The 13787-nt window shown below is 51.9% G+C and overlaps 1 pseudogene; it reads left to right on the top strand.

The window, feature by feature from the left end:
- The first annotated feature begins 9422 nt into the window (after positions 1–9422).
- LOC143646788 (golgin subfamily A member 2 pseudogene) lies at positions 9423–12995 on the top strand (annotated as a pseudogene).
- The last annotated feature ends 792 nt before the right edge of the window (positions 12996–13787 follow it).

Below are 13787 nucleotides of genomic sequence, written 5' to 3'. Positions count from 1 at the left end.
ATCATGATGATGAATATGCAACTATGTGATGATAATATGAATTACTGATTATATATAGAGAATGGAATGAGCATATGTTAAGAATGTTTGCATTTCTTTCTTGTGACTTTTTTTTAAAAAATTAATTAAAAAATCATAGGAAATGACAGTAAAAAAATAAAAAATAAACAAATTAAAGATTTTTGGCAGTCAAAAATAAATAAATAAATAAAGGGGGAACAAATGTTCAAATAAATTTAGTTTGAAATGCTAGTGATCAATGAAACAGAGGGGTAAGGGCTATGGTATGTATAATTTGTTTTCTGTTTTCATTTTATTTTTCTGTTGTCTTTCTCCTTTTTCTGAATTGATGCAAATGTTCTACGAAATGATGATGATGATGAATATGCAACTATGTGATGACATTGTGGATTACTGATTATATATGCAGAATGGAATAAGCATATGTTAAGAATATTTGAATTTCTTTCTTGTAATACCTTTTCTAAAAGTTAATAAAAAATTTTAAAAAGTCAAAAAAAAAGAGAAAGCCTGTACCCTTTCCACTTAAGAGGCCAAGCACAACTGTAAGCTAAACATATAAAGTCGCACTTTTCATATGAAAACTAAGTTATTAAAATGACAAGATCTTAATCTGGAAAAATTTAAGAAGTAATGAGTAATTAAAATCAAGCACTCATCAGACAAACACTTCACATGGCATCAGGAGGCTTTCCTGCCATTCTTACGTGGAGCAGAGGTGGCCACAGGACCAGTGCAGGGAGCCGCGATGGCCAGCAGAGCTACCGGGAGCCTTCTCTGTCCTCACTGCCAGGCAGGCGCACTGCCAAACCACCTGAGAAAGGACTCCTAAGGATGCAAGGAGGCGAAACAGATGTCCTGACTCTACCGACCTGGACCGCTCTCAGCCCAGGCCTGCTGCCCCCACTGTAGTTTCGCCTGCAGCCACCCACACCATCCAGGATAAGCCAAGAGGATCTAAGTGGCTGAACCTAAAACACGTTTATTTCCACCCCTGAGTTCAATATGGTGCTAATGCTTCATCCCTGACTCAGGACACTGTTTAGAATACAACCTATGTCCCTAGAAGAACGAGCAGGAGGACCAGCTGACCCCACGGGACACTGCAGCTACCACCAGATGTGGGAAGGGTGAAGTGAGGACGCCCCTGCCAGGGTCCTGCGGAAATGTGCTTCTGGACACCGACTGTCCCCGCCCCATGGTAGCCAGGATGGGCCTGATGAGGCCCAGCAGCGCCCTCCCCCTGGGACACTGCTCAGTCTGGGAGGCTGGGCAGCCAGCTGGGCAAGAGGGGTTATGCAGCTAGGAGGAGGCAGGGGTCAGAGGTCAGGGGTCAGCATGTGGGGTCGGGAGCCAAGGGTTAGAGTAAGGTCTTGGGCTGGGGATTGGAATCCAGGCCACCAGACTTGGGGTTCAAGACCCAGACTGACCCAAGTCCCAGGGGTCGGGAGCTGTGGTCAAGGGTCAGAGACCAGGGGTGGTTGCTTAGGTCGGGATTCGGAGTCCTGAGGCCAGGACTAGGATGTGGGGAAGGAACTGGGGAAAACTGGCTGAAAATTCGAGCCCAGGGTTCAGGGGCCCCGACCTGTCCAGTTTCAGGGCCAGATTCAGGACCAGTGTTCAGGATCCGGGGCCACGGGTTCCGGGCCGGGGCGGACAGGGGACCAGAGTTCGGGGCGGGGCAGCGGCCCTCGGGGTCCGGACTCGGGGTTGGAGCTCCGGGTCCGGAGCCCGCGCCCCCCGTCCCCAGCCCACGCGGCGGGCACTCACCTGGAGGAGCCGCAGCCCACGGTGGCGGCGCCCGGCAGGACCGCGGCTCCGGGGCGGCCGACCGTCCCGCCAAGGCTCCTCGGCCCCGCCAGGCCGGTCTCAGCGGTGGCCGCGGGGCCTCAGCCGCGCCGGGGGACAGCCCCGGGGCGCGGGGCGCTGGGCGGAGGGCCGGGCCGGCCGGCGGCGCGACCTCGCTCGCTCCTGCAGCCCCGCGCGCTCCTCGCCGCCGCCGGCCCTCAGCGCGACCCGCGCAGCCGTTAGACACCCGCCCGCAAAGTTCCCGCAACCGCCGCCGCCGCCTCGTGCAGAGGGCGAGTCCCGCCCCTCACGGCCGCGAGCCGGGACGGGCGGGGGGTGCCGCGGCGCGTAGCACTCTGGGGTCGGGCCGCCCAGACCCTCCGGGCGGGGTCGTCCTGGGTCGAGCGCCTGTCAGTCAGGCCGAGCCGCCCCGCGCGCCCCGCCCCACCCCGCCTCCTGGCTCGCGCCGCACAGGCCCCGCCCCCAGCACCTCCCTGACGTCACTGCCCGGCTCCGTAGACTCCCCTTACAGGGGCCGCGTGCAGCGGGCACCTGAGACCCGCTGGCTCCGCTGCGGCTCCGGCGCCTGCCCTTCAGTCCCCGGACCTCTTTCCCCGCCCGGCGCGAGCCCCTCTCGGCGGGACGCGGGTGGGGAAGGGGCAACGGAGCGGGCTCGTGGGGTCTTCCAGTGCTCCAGCGACCGCCCAGCTGCACGACCCGGCGATCTCGGCACAGAAATAGGCGAGGTGGAAGCGAGGCCGTGCGGCTTAGCCTCCCAGCCCGCTGCCCCTGGACCGATGCGGTCGCGATTCCCTGGGGTCCGCTCGCCGTTATTCATTCGGCCGCCCCGCCCGGGGGACCCGGTGGGCCCCGCGGGGTTCAGCGTGCGGCCTGCGAGGGGCGCCAACGGCGGGACGCGGCGGATGGGTGGGAGCCCAGAGGGCAGCACGCTGTGCACACCCCGCGCACACACACCTGCACACACGTGCCCGCAGGGCTCGAAGGGGGGGGTCCCTCACCAGGGAAGCCATGGCCCCGTTCCGGTGCTTAGACTCCGAGAAGACACCTGGGGACCCGATGTGCCACAGCAGTGGGAAGGAAATCCAGAAATCCACCAGAGTCAGAAGAAAATAAGGAGCCGGAACCTGTGAAAGAGGAGGGGGCTGCCGTGGGCAGGGGCACAGCGCCAGGGAAGAAAGGGCCTGGCTTCACCGGGAAGGATAAAAGTCTGGTGCTGCAGGTTTTGAAAAATGAAATAAAATAAAATAAAAAATAAAACAAGACAAACATCTTTTGGACTGCTGAGGGGAATTTCATGATTCTGCGGGATGAAGGATGTAGAACAAGTTTAACACCAGGTTTGGACAAGGTGGCCTGGAAGATACTGTATCATATATAGAATACACTTTCTTGCAAGCATACATTAAATCTTCATCAAAATTGTTCATGTACTAGGGCCCTTAATAAAACCGCAATAATTCCAAAAACTGGTTCTTGTAGCGCCCACGCTTTTTTTATGTGAATGAGACAAATGAGAAATGAGGCAGCGCAGTGTGGTCACCACACATCAGGGGACTGGCATGCTGAGTGGGGCCACTCACTCACACTGACCCCGACAATGGGGAGTGAGGCGCCCTCGGATGGGAGGCAGAGGCCAGAGAGTCCAGTGGCTCATTCCAGACCCAGGCGAGGCCATAGGTGGACGGGTGGATGGTCAGGATGGGTGACAGGCAGGACAGGTGATGGGCAGGATGGGTGACATGTAGGACAGGTGGTGGACTGGACAGGTGATTGGCAAGAGTGGTGACAGGATGGGCCCATGGACAGGATAGGTGACAGGGAGGACAGATGATGGGCAACATAGGTGATGGGCAGGACAGGAGCATGGACAGGACACATGACAGGCAGGACAGGGTGATAGGCAAGACAGGTGATGTGCAGGACGCGTGACGGGCAGGACAGGTGATGGGCATGGCGGTTGACAGGCAGGGTAGATGGTGGGCAGGATGGGTGCAAGGAAAGGATGGACAGGACAGGTGACAGGCAAGAGAGGTGATGGGCTTAACAGGCAGATGGACAGGACGCATGACATGCAGGAAATGGTGACAGGCAGGACAGGTAAAAGGCAGGACGAGTGACAGGCAGGATGGGCAGGCACTGTCAGGGCCTTCCTCTGCCCTGCTGAGCTACCCACCCGTGTCACTCATAGAGAGGCTCTCAGCCCATAGATATTTGAAATAAATCTCATGAAACAGCCACTGGGCCCAAGAGGCTGGCACTGTTGTGCTCACAGGTGTTCAGGAAATAACGAAAATGAACATTATACACAGCAAAGCTTCCGGGATGTGTCCAGAACCGCTCCAGAGGCAGGCTGGTGGATGTAAATTTGTCATTAAATCAGAATGAAAATCCATGAATTAACTATCCAGCTTTGGTCAAAGTGCATGACATACAAAACACACCTGGGGAAACAGCTGATCATCCTGAAAATAAAAAACGTCAAAATTGATCAATAAATCCAACTGCTGGTCTTTTTGGGGAAAAGAAATGGTAATCAGTAAAGAAACTCATGGCAAACAGAATCAAGAAAATGAAAGAAAGTATAACTAAGCAAGAGTAGAATACAACAGACATGGTGTTTAAAATATGAAAATCCCAATAAAAATATTTTAAATATATGTATCAATTAATAAAATTGACTCAAGAAAACTAGCAAGAATAAACAGGACAATAACTAGGGTTTTTGTTTGTTTGTTTTTTGTTTTTTGTTTTTTGGTATTACCTGAGAGTTGCCTCTAAATAATGGTTCCATGGGTTATCCTTTCAGACATTTAGGGAATAAGCAGTTCTCATGCAATATAAGCTATTCTGATGAAAAGAAAAAGTTCCAATTCTCTTTCTGAAGCTAGCATAACCTTGACTGGAAAATAGAAAATGATCCAAAAAGGAAAATTGCAGACCATCCAGATGCAAAATTCCTGGATATTCTAGAGGTCAGAGCTCGCTCTACCCCGATCTACAGGCTTGGGGACATGACAAGCACAGCACTCCCTGACCCATCCTATTGCGTGCGTGGTACCTGCCTGGGGACCGGCTTTCCTCCGCTGCCCCGGCCAGCACCCTCGGGCCCCTGGGCTCGGCCGCCTGCCTCTCGGGAGCGCGCCCAGCCTGGCCCCGCGGAGGCTGACTTGGGGGCGGCTGACCCTCGCCCGCACGCTCACCTCGAAGGCCCGAGGCGCAGGGCCGGGCTGCGGGTGTGACGGCCCTGGGGCCCATGTTGGGGCACTGGGCACCCGGCGGCTGCTGCGGGGACGTGCTGCCCGCAGACCCCGCTGGGGCCTACCGTCCCATGCAGGGGAGGCTCATGGCCCGTCCCTGGCGGTCCCCGGCGCTGGCGGGAGCTGGGCGAAGAGAGTCCAAAGCTGAGGAGGCCTGAGGGGCTGGGGTCCTCGGCGAAGGGGCTCCAGCATCGGCTCTCTCAGCCTGTCCTCGTGCTGACCGCTCAGGGCCCAGGAGTACCCGGTGGACCTGGGGGGGTTCCCCTGTGGGGGTGGTGATGGGTCCTGGGCTGCACGGGGGAGCTGGGAGTCTTAGGGGCACACTACTGCTGCTCGGGCGAGGAGGTTCTTACGCGGCCCTTGGGGACCCCGGCTTGGCATTTCACAGTTTGCATCCGGAATCTCAAGAAGAATGAGAAGGCCCCAGGGAGTTGTGGTGGGGAGCGCCAGCCACCTCCAGCCCGTCCCCAGCTCGGGCAGTGCCTCCTCCTTGGGTGTGGCTGGCCTCAGGCCAGGGTAAGTTCAGCAGCAGAGTCCACCTGCCCGTCAGCCAGGCGAGGGCGCGTGGACACGGGGTGCTCAAAGCATGTACACCAGGTGCTGGGTGCAAGGGCGTGGGCTGGTGCACTCAAGGGCACAGGATGCTGGGCACGTAGACATGGGGTGCAGGGTGCGTGGATGCGGGGTGCTGGCATGACGGCATGGGGTGCAGGACGCGAGGGTGTGGGGGGGTGCAGGGCGTGAGGGCATGGGTTGCTGGCGGGAGGGCGTGGGGTGCTGGGTGCGTGGACATGGGATGCTGGGCACGTGGACATGGGGTGCTGGGTGTGAAGTTGCAGCTCTGTTCGACAGGGAGTAGCCTCTAATTCTCCACGAAAATTTGGGCCTGTGTATTAGTTAGGGTTCTCCAGAGAAACACAATCAACAGGAAATATTTGTAAATATAAAATTAATAAAAGTGACTCATGTAGCAGTGAGAACATAGACTCCGCAATCTGCAGGGCAGGCTGTGAAGCTGATGGCTCCGATGGAGGGTCTGGATGAACTCCACAGGAGAGGCTGACCAGCCAAAGCAGGAAGACAGCCTGTCTCTTCTGAATCCTCCTTAAATGGCTTCCAGTGATTGGATTAAGCATCACTCATTGCAGAAGACCCTCCCCCTGGCTGATTACAAATGGAATCAGCTGTGGATGCAGCAACATGATCATGATTTAATTCTATGAAATGTCCTAATCGCAACACACAGGCCAGCACTTGCCCAGCCAGACAAACAGGTACCACCACCTGGCCAAGTTGACACATGAACCTGACCATGACAGCCTTCCTGGAGTTTTTCTGATTTTTGAACATTTCAAGGTTTGTTTTCTAATTTTTTTTTTTGAAAAATCTTCACATGCAAACCTTCATTACTTTGAGCACAATCAATGGTTCACATTATCATCATATAGTTGTGTATTCATCACCATGAACATTTTTAGAACATTTGCATCACTCCATAAAAATAAAAAGAAAAAAGAAAAAACCCAAACCACTTACCCATTCCTCTCATTGAATACTAGTATTTTCATCTACCCAATTTGTTTTACCCCATATCTACCCTATTATTTTATATATTTGGCATCTATATTTTTTACTTATCTGTCCATACCCTGAAAAAAAGGAGTATCAGATTACAAGGCTTTCACAATCACACAGTCACATTTTAAATGTTATATCTTTATACAATCTTCTTCAAGAATCATGGTTACTGGGACACAGCACCATGGTTTCAGGTACTTCCTTCCATCCAATCCAATACTCCATGAACTAAAAGGAATGTCTATATAATGCATAAGAATAAACTCCAGGAAAACCTCTCGACTCTGTTGGAAATCTCTCAGACACTGACACTTTAGTTTCTCTCATTTCTCTCTTCCCCCTTTGGGTTGAGAAGGGTTTCTCAATCCCTTGATGCTAGGTCCCATCTCATCCCAGGATTTTTGTCCCACATCGCCAGGGAGAGCCATACCCTTAGGAGTCATGTCCCGTGTAGAGGGCCAGGGAAATGGGTTCATTTGCCACATCAGCTTAGAGAGAGAGGCCACATCTGAGCAACAAACAAAACAAACAAAAATCTGGGCTGACTCTTAGTCATAAATATCAGTAGGCTCAGCCTATCCTTTGCAGGACTAAGCTTCATAGGGATGAACCCCAAAATTAAGGGCTTGGCCTATTGATATGGTTGTTCCCACTGCTTGCAAAAGTATCAGGAATTCTCCAAATGGTGAATTTGAATTTTCCCGTTTCTCCACATTTCCTGAAGGGACTTTGCAAATACTACTTTATTTACTGCTGAAATTACTGTGGGATAAATTGGGGCATCACACTAACCTGGACAAACCAATGACATCCCATGCCCTATTCAAGATTCCATGTACTTATGGTGTTCTGCTAAACTGACATACAAGTTAAATTAGGTAATGCACTGCACAAAATATAATGGAAATTTTTTTATTTTGGGGTGCATGATCTGGGAATCAAATCTGGGTCTCCCACATGAAAAGCGAGCATTCTATCTCTGGACCACCCATGCACCCCTCAAAATATAAATTTTGCACCAAATAAACATCTCTCCCTTTCCTCTCACATAGAAGTTGAAGTTTTAAAATGTGGGTGATGTGATCCTTTCCCCTGCATTCTGATTCACCTTAGTCCTATCCAGATCAGCTTCATTCATATCTCTAGATGAAGTCTGATCCCTTTTTCAACTTTTTAAACAGTTCCTGTATGGGGTAGTGCTGACTTTCCTAGCTTCAGAGCTCTAACTCTGAGTCTCAGTTGTCACATAAATACCCAATGTTTCTGGGAATGAACAGGTTATATACAAACAGCTCAGTATCTAAGAATTTAGAGACAACAATTGCACCTTTGGACTAGATGTGAGTGCTGTAAGAGCTTACAATCTAGGACTCTTTACGTAGGCCCTAATGTGATAATCCAAGTTCTCCACTTCAGTTCACCAACTTTGTATATTATGGTTAGTCCACATGAGTGACTTGTCTTTGTTTCTGACATTTCAGTAAACATACAGTCCTGAAGTTTCCTTCCCCTAGTTGCACGACTGTGCAGGTTTGAAAGGATGTAAGCCCCCTAGAAAAGTCTAGTTTTAATCAAAATCCCATTTCATAAAGTTAGAATAATCCCTATTCGATACTGTATGTTTGAAACTGGAATCAGATCATCTCCCTGGAGATGGGATTAAATCATGAGTTATTGTTAAGGTGGATTAGGTGGTGACATGTCCCCACCCATTCACACGGGTCTTGATTATTTTCTGAAGTCCTTTAAAAAGGAAACATTTTGGAGAATGAAGGAGATTCACAGAGAGCAGAGCAGAATGACATACTCACAAGAAGCAGAGTCCACACAGCCAGGGATCTTCAGAGATGAAGGAGGAAAATGCCTACGGGGAACTTCATGAAACAGGAAGCCAGGAGAAGAAGCCAGCAGATGACACCATGTCCGTCATGTGCCCTTCCAGATGAGAGAGGAACCCTGACTGTGTTCGCCATGAGCCCTACCAGATGACAGAGGAACACTGACTGTGTTCACACTGTGCCTTCTCACTTGAGAGAGAAACTCTGAACTTCATCATCCTTCTTGAACCAAGGTATCTTTCCATGGCTGCCTTAAATTGGACATTTCAGTAGACTTGCTTTAACTGGGACATTTTCTCGGCCTTAAAACCGCAAATGAGCAACTTATTAAATTCTCTGTTTAAAAGCCATTCCATTTCTGGTATGTTGCATTCCTGTAGCTAGCAAACCAGAACAGCTAGTGAGGCCTCAAGTCTGCGCTGGAGAAAGGGGAGCTGTGAGATGGTGGGGAGATGAAACAGCGGGCACTGGATGCAGCCGGGATGGGTGGTGATGCACCCCAGGGATGAGGGGCAGTGCGGACCCCCTGAGGAAGGGTTTCTGACTGGGAGGGAGAGTCAGGCGGAGGGTGGAGCGGGGCTGGGGATGGGCAAGAAAGGCTGGATCTGCTGCGGATGTAGGAGAAGGATTGTGCAGGGCTGAACCTTCCCCTCTCTCGATCACCGCCTACCTCCGGATCCAGGACGTGGTCCCCATCTCGGGCAAGTCTGAGGTGGAGGAGGGTCCAGGGAGAGAGGCAGAGAAGGGCCTCAGGTCTGTGGAGAAACTGACACCCAGCATGGGAAATGAAGAGCCGCCAAGATGGAGACTGAAACCATCCTGAGGGGAGCCCACCCAGGAATGGGAGGAGGGAGCGATTGTGCCCCGCCACTGGGGTGGGAGGTAACAGCTATTGGCCCCACCCCTCAGGTGTGCAGAGACAAGGGTCCCAGCCCTCACCCCACAGTGGGCGGAGACGACTCTGCAGGTGGCCTTCATTGTGAGCTCACACTCCAGGCCCCGCCCCCTTTCCCTATCCATCTTCTCATCGCCCAATAGGCTGGGAGAGTGAGGCCACGCCCACATTCCATGCTGCCTAGCACCCCCCTGGTCCCTCCCTCCCCTGGCTCAGTGCCACATCGCTGCCGTAGCTAGTGGATGCAAGTCCACAGTGGTTGCTGGATTAGATGATGGAGCTCCCAAGACCCTTTCCCCTGTCCGAGATGTCGGAAGAAGCCCGACGGCAGAAATTGGCGGCGCTCGGAAAAGAGTTCCGCGCGACTCCCCTTCCCGAGATGTCGGAAGAAACCCGACAGCAGAAGTTGGCTAGGGCCAGAAAAATGTTACGTGAATTTCAGCTGAGAAACAATCTCCCCGTTCCACCAAGAGCCAAGAAGAAAAAAAAGGCCAAAGTTGGCCCTGCAACACCAACATCTGGTGGCCACTCGCCCGAGGATGCGCCCAAAGACAGCGCCACTCCTGCTTCACCTGCCGATGACACCACCCCTCCTGCCAGTGCCCATCTCGCCTGTGCTAGTTCTCCATGTACTAGTGGCATGGCATCACCTGAGAACTATGATGCCGAAAGTAGTCCTCTTCCCTCGGGGGAAAGCAAGACCGTGTCATCTACTGAGAGCCTGCAACAGGTTTCACGACCCCTTCACGGGCTCCTGCCTGAGTCCTCATCCAACATGAAGAATCTGGAGAGCCGATACCAAGACCTATCACCAGGCCTGGAGTCCAGCAGTCCTACACACAATCAACTCACAAAGAAGATACAAGAGTTGAACCAAGAAAAACAAGATGCTTTGGATCAACTGGAGATCGTCAAACAAGAGTTCGAACAAAACCTCATCAAGGAGCAAGGAGCTCTAATTCAACAGCTGCAAGAACACACTCAGACAATTGGGACGCCAGCGTCTGAGAACTCTGAGTTACACACAGCCCTTATGCACACTCAACAGGCTCTCAGACAGAAAGCAGGAGAGGCAGAGGATCTTGGAAATCGTTTGCAGTCTTCAAGGCGACGGGTAAGTGAGCTGGAGCAGACACTGTGTGCTGTCTCTGCTCAGCAGAAGCAGGCACACAAGACCAGCCAAGAGCTAACTGAAGAACATGAGAACCTGAGAGGAGAGCTCTGGACACAAAGCAAAAGCAATGAGGCCCTGAAGCAACGTAACTCAGAATTAGAAGAGAAACTTCGGGTCCTGCTCATGGAAAAGTCAGCCATGCAGCGAGGGATGGACGAGCTGCACAAGAAGCTGCAGATGAGAGAACTTGCAAAACCGCCACCACTGCAACCTGGACATCTTAACGACAACCAGCAGTTACGGCAGACCCCGGAGGAGCGGGCAACCCCACCCCAGAAGCCCCCAGCCGGGCCCTCCCAGATGGAACAGCGGCTGCAAGCCGAGGCTAGCGAGCTGCAGAAGAAACTAGAGCACCTAGCAGGGCAGCTGCAGGCCCAGGTGAAGGACAATGAGGGCCTAAGTCGTCTGAATCAGGAGCAGGAGCTGAAGGCTGCTGCAGCTGGAGCGGGAAGCCAAGCTCTGGGAAGAGCAGGCGGCACATCGCCAACACATCCTGGAGACCATGGAGAGTGACCGCGTCACCATCAGACGCGCTCTGTCCCAAAACCGTGAGCTCAAGGAGCAGCTGGAAGAACTGCAGACTGGCTTGATCAGGCTGGGCAATGAAAACATGGAGGTGACCAGTGCCCTGCATTCAGAACAGTATCTTAAGAAAGAGCTGGCCAAGAAGCTGGGAGAGCTGCAGGAACACCTGGCAGAACTCAAAGAGACCATGGAATTCAAGAGCAAAGAGGCTCAGGCTTTGCAAGACCAGCGTGACCAGTACCTCAGCCACCTGCAGCAGTCTATAGTTGCCTGTCGGCAGCTCGTGGCTGCCTATCAGCAGCTAGCCACCGAGAGGGAGATGCTGCAAAAGCAGTTACTGCTGCAGACCCAGCGAGTGGAAAAGCTGCAGTACGAGGAAGTTCAGAGCAAGGCTACGGCTGAGATGATGTGCCAGGAATTGCAGGGGACTCCGGAGCGCCTGGACGCTGCCACCCAACAGAACCAACAACTGCAGGCCCAGCTGGGCCTCATGACCCTGCCTGGGGAAGGAAGTGCCGTAGAGAGCGAGCAAGCAGATGAAGACGAGCAGCGTCCACAGCTGAGCATCCCTGAAGACCTAGACAGTCGAGAGGCCATGGTGGCACCTTTGAAATCGGCCCTAGCTAGTGCGAAAGAACAGGAGGCACGTCTTCGCAGGCAGCTCAAGGAGCAAAAGCTACGCTGCCGGCACCTGGCTCGTCAGGTGACCTCATCTCAGTGTGAGCCAGAGGCGTCCCCTCCCTCCGGGACCGGTGGGGAAAGTGTATCAGGGGACATTCATCAGGCTCTGCAAGGGGCTATGAAGAAGCTGCAGCACTGCTTGGCTGAAATTATGCAAGATCAACTAGATTTGAAGGATCGGATGGAAGAGCTGGAGCATCGCTGCCTGCAGCTATCTGGAGAGATAGACACAACTGGTGGGTGCATTGCCCTCTACCAAAATCACAGGGCAGTACTGAAGGAGCATCACCGTGTAAAGGAGGACATTAGCTGCTCAGCAAATGACCAGGAAGACACGACGGGGAAACTGCTCGAGATGCAGGAGCTCAACAAAACACTTGTCGGTGAGGGCAAAGGACAGCACGGCATGTTTCTGCCAGCTGCCCAGAACCCTGCTGGTCAGGACACAACAGCGGCCCCAGCCCCCCAGGAGCTTGGAGCCGACAATGGACAGGACCTTCCCGAGGGGCACCTGGCAAATGATGTGGGATCTGTTCAGGGAGAGGCCCTCCAAGGCCAAACTCTTCCCGAGACTCCCACTGCCCAGCAGAAAATGCAACTGCTACGTGAGACGCAATACCCCCAGCATCACCATGGCCTGGGCGATAATTCCTGCATCCCCTTCTTCTACCAGGCTGAGAAGTATGAAGAAGCGAAGGTTCTGCTCATCTAAGCCTGTCTCTGGCCCCCCACTTTATGCCTAACACTCTTTCCCCACCCCCTTTCCTGACCCCCTTTCCTAACACCCTTTATCTCTGGAGTAGCAAAGTGGGGCCCCTCAGGGTCTCCCTTCAGCCTCTTAGACCCCTTGCTACCTTGGCCAGGATAGGACCATGCTTTCATTTCTCGGCTATGAATATTTAGTTCTAAGAAAATTTAAAGGAAAAAAAAGACAAAAAAATAAAAAATAGAAAAAAATGTTTGATAAATGAACAAACAAACAAAAAAACCCGAAAAAAAAATGTATAGAAAGAGAAGGCAGGACATTCTCTTGTAGAAACCTGCTTGATGACGTCAGGCCTTTGAATCTCCAGGTAGAATCGCTATTGACGTGCACCTCAAGCATTAATGGGGATGAGCAGTAGGCTTCCTCCCACCACAGAATGAGCATAATCTGTCTTTTTGGAATAAATGGAAGTCTTCAGCACATAAACTCTCATGCTCAGAACTACCAATTTGTCACCTTAGAAGAAGGGACTCACCCAGCCCCTATTTAGAGGGGTGGATTCATTCTTTATCATCAGGGGCTCAGATGACCCCTCTCAGAGGCACCGGTGGGCACACTGGTGCTGTCTGCTTCAGCTTCCCTTTTGGGCAGTATTTACACATTTATTTAGGCAAGGGCATGGGCAGGTGGCAAGAGTGATGTCCCCTCAGAGCGTAAAGACTGTAACTGTGTGACATTGTGTATATCCTGGAGGCAGGACAGCGCCCTGTTTAATAGCGGAGGCTGGGGCTGGCTAATGGAGTGTGGTGCTTTATTGATATATGGGGAAACTTCTTCATTGATATATGGAAACTTCTTTATTGATATATGGAAAAGCACAGAGGATGGAGGTGGGAATAAGGTCTACACCCAAGTGAGAATAGCAACTCTATTTATTGAAACCTGGTACAGTACAGAAGAAAGAGGGGGAATAGGGTGTTTTACCCTAGTGATACTGATTACTTTCATTTCTATTTCACTTTTAATTCTCAATAAATAGGTTCTGCCCACAAAGAAATGTTAAGTGAACATGGAACGGATTTATCAACTTAATTTTTTTTTTAAATTTGCAAATATCCTCCCTTCTCCATCCCACCATCACACCCTCCCCCGGTCATCTGGAATCTGTTATCTCTGTGAATTTACCATTTCTAGTAAACACTTACAAGTATCATAGCGTTTTTGTCCCTATGTGTCTTCCTTGTCACACTGAACATGATATGTCAGGATTTTTCCATGTCGTAGCACATCTCATCACTTCATC

This window comes from Tamandua tetradactyla, chromosome 9 (assembly GCF_023851605.1).
Source record: "Tamandua tetradactyla isolate mTamTet1 chromosome 9, mTamTet1.pri, whole genome shotgun sequence".
NCBI classification, from domain to species: domain Eukaryota; kingdom Metazoa; phylum Chordata; class Mammalia; order Pilosa; family Myrmecophagidae; genus Tamandua; species Tamandua tetradactyla.
This window is presented reverse-complemented; position numbering and strand designations above follow the sequence as displayed.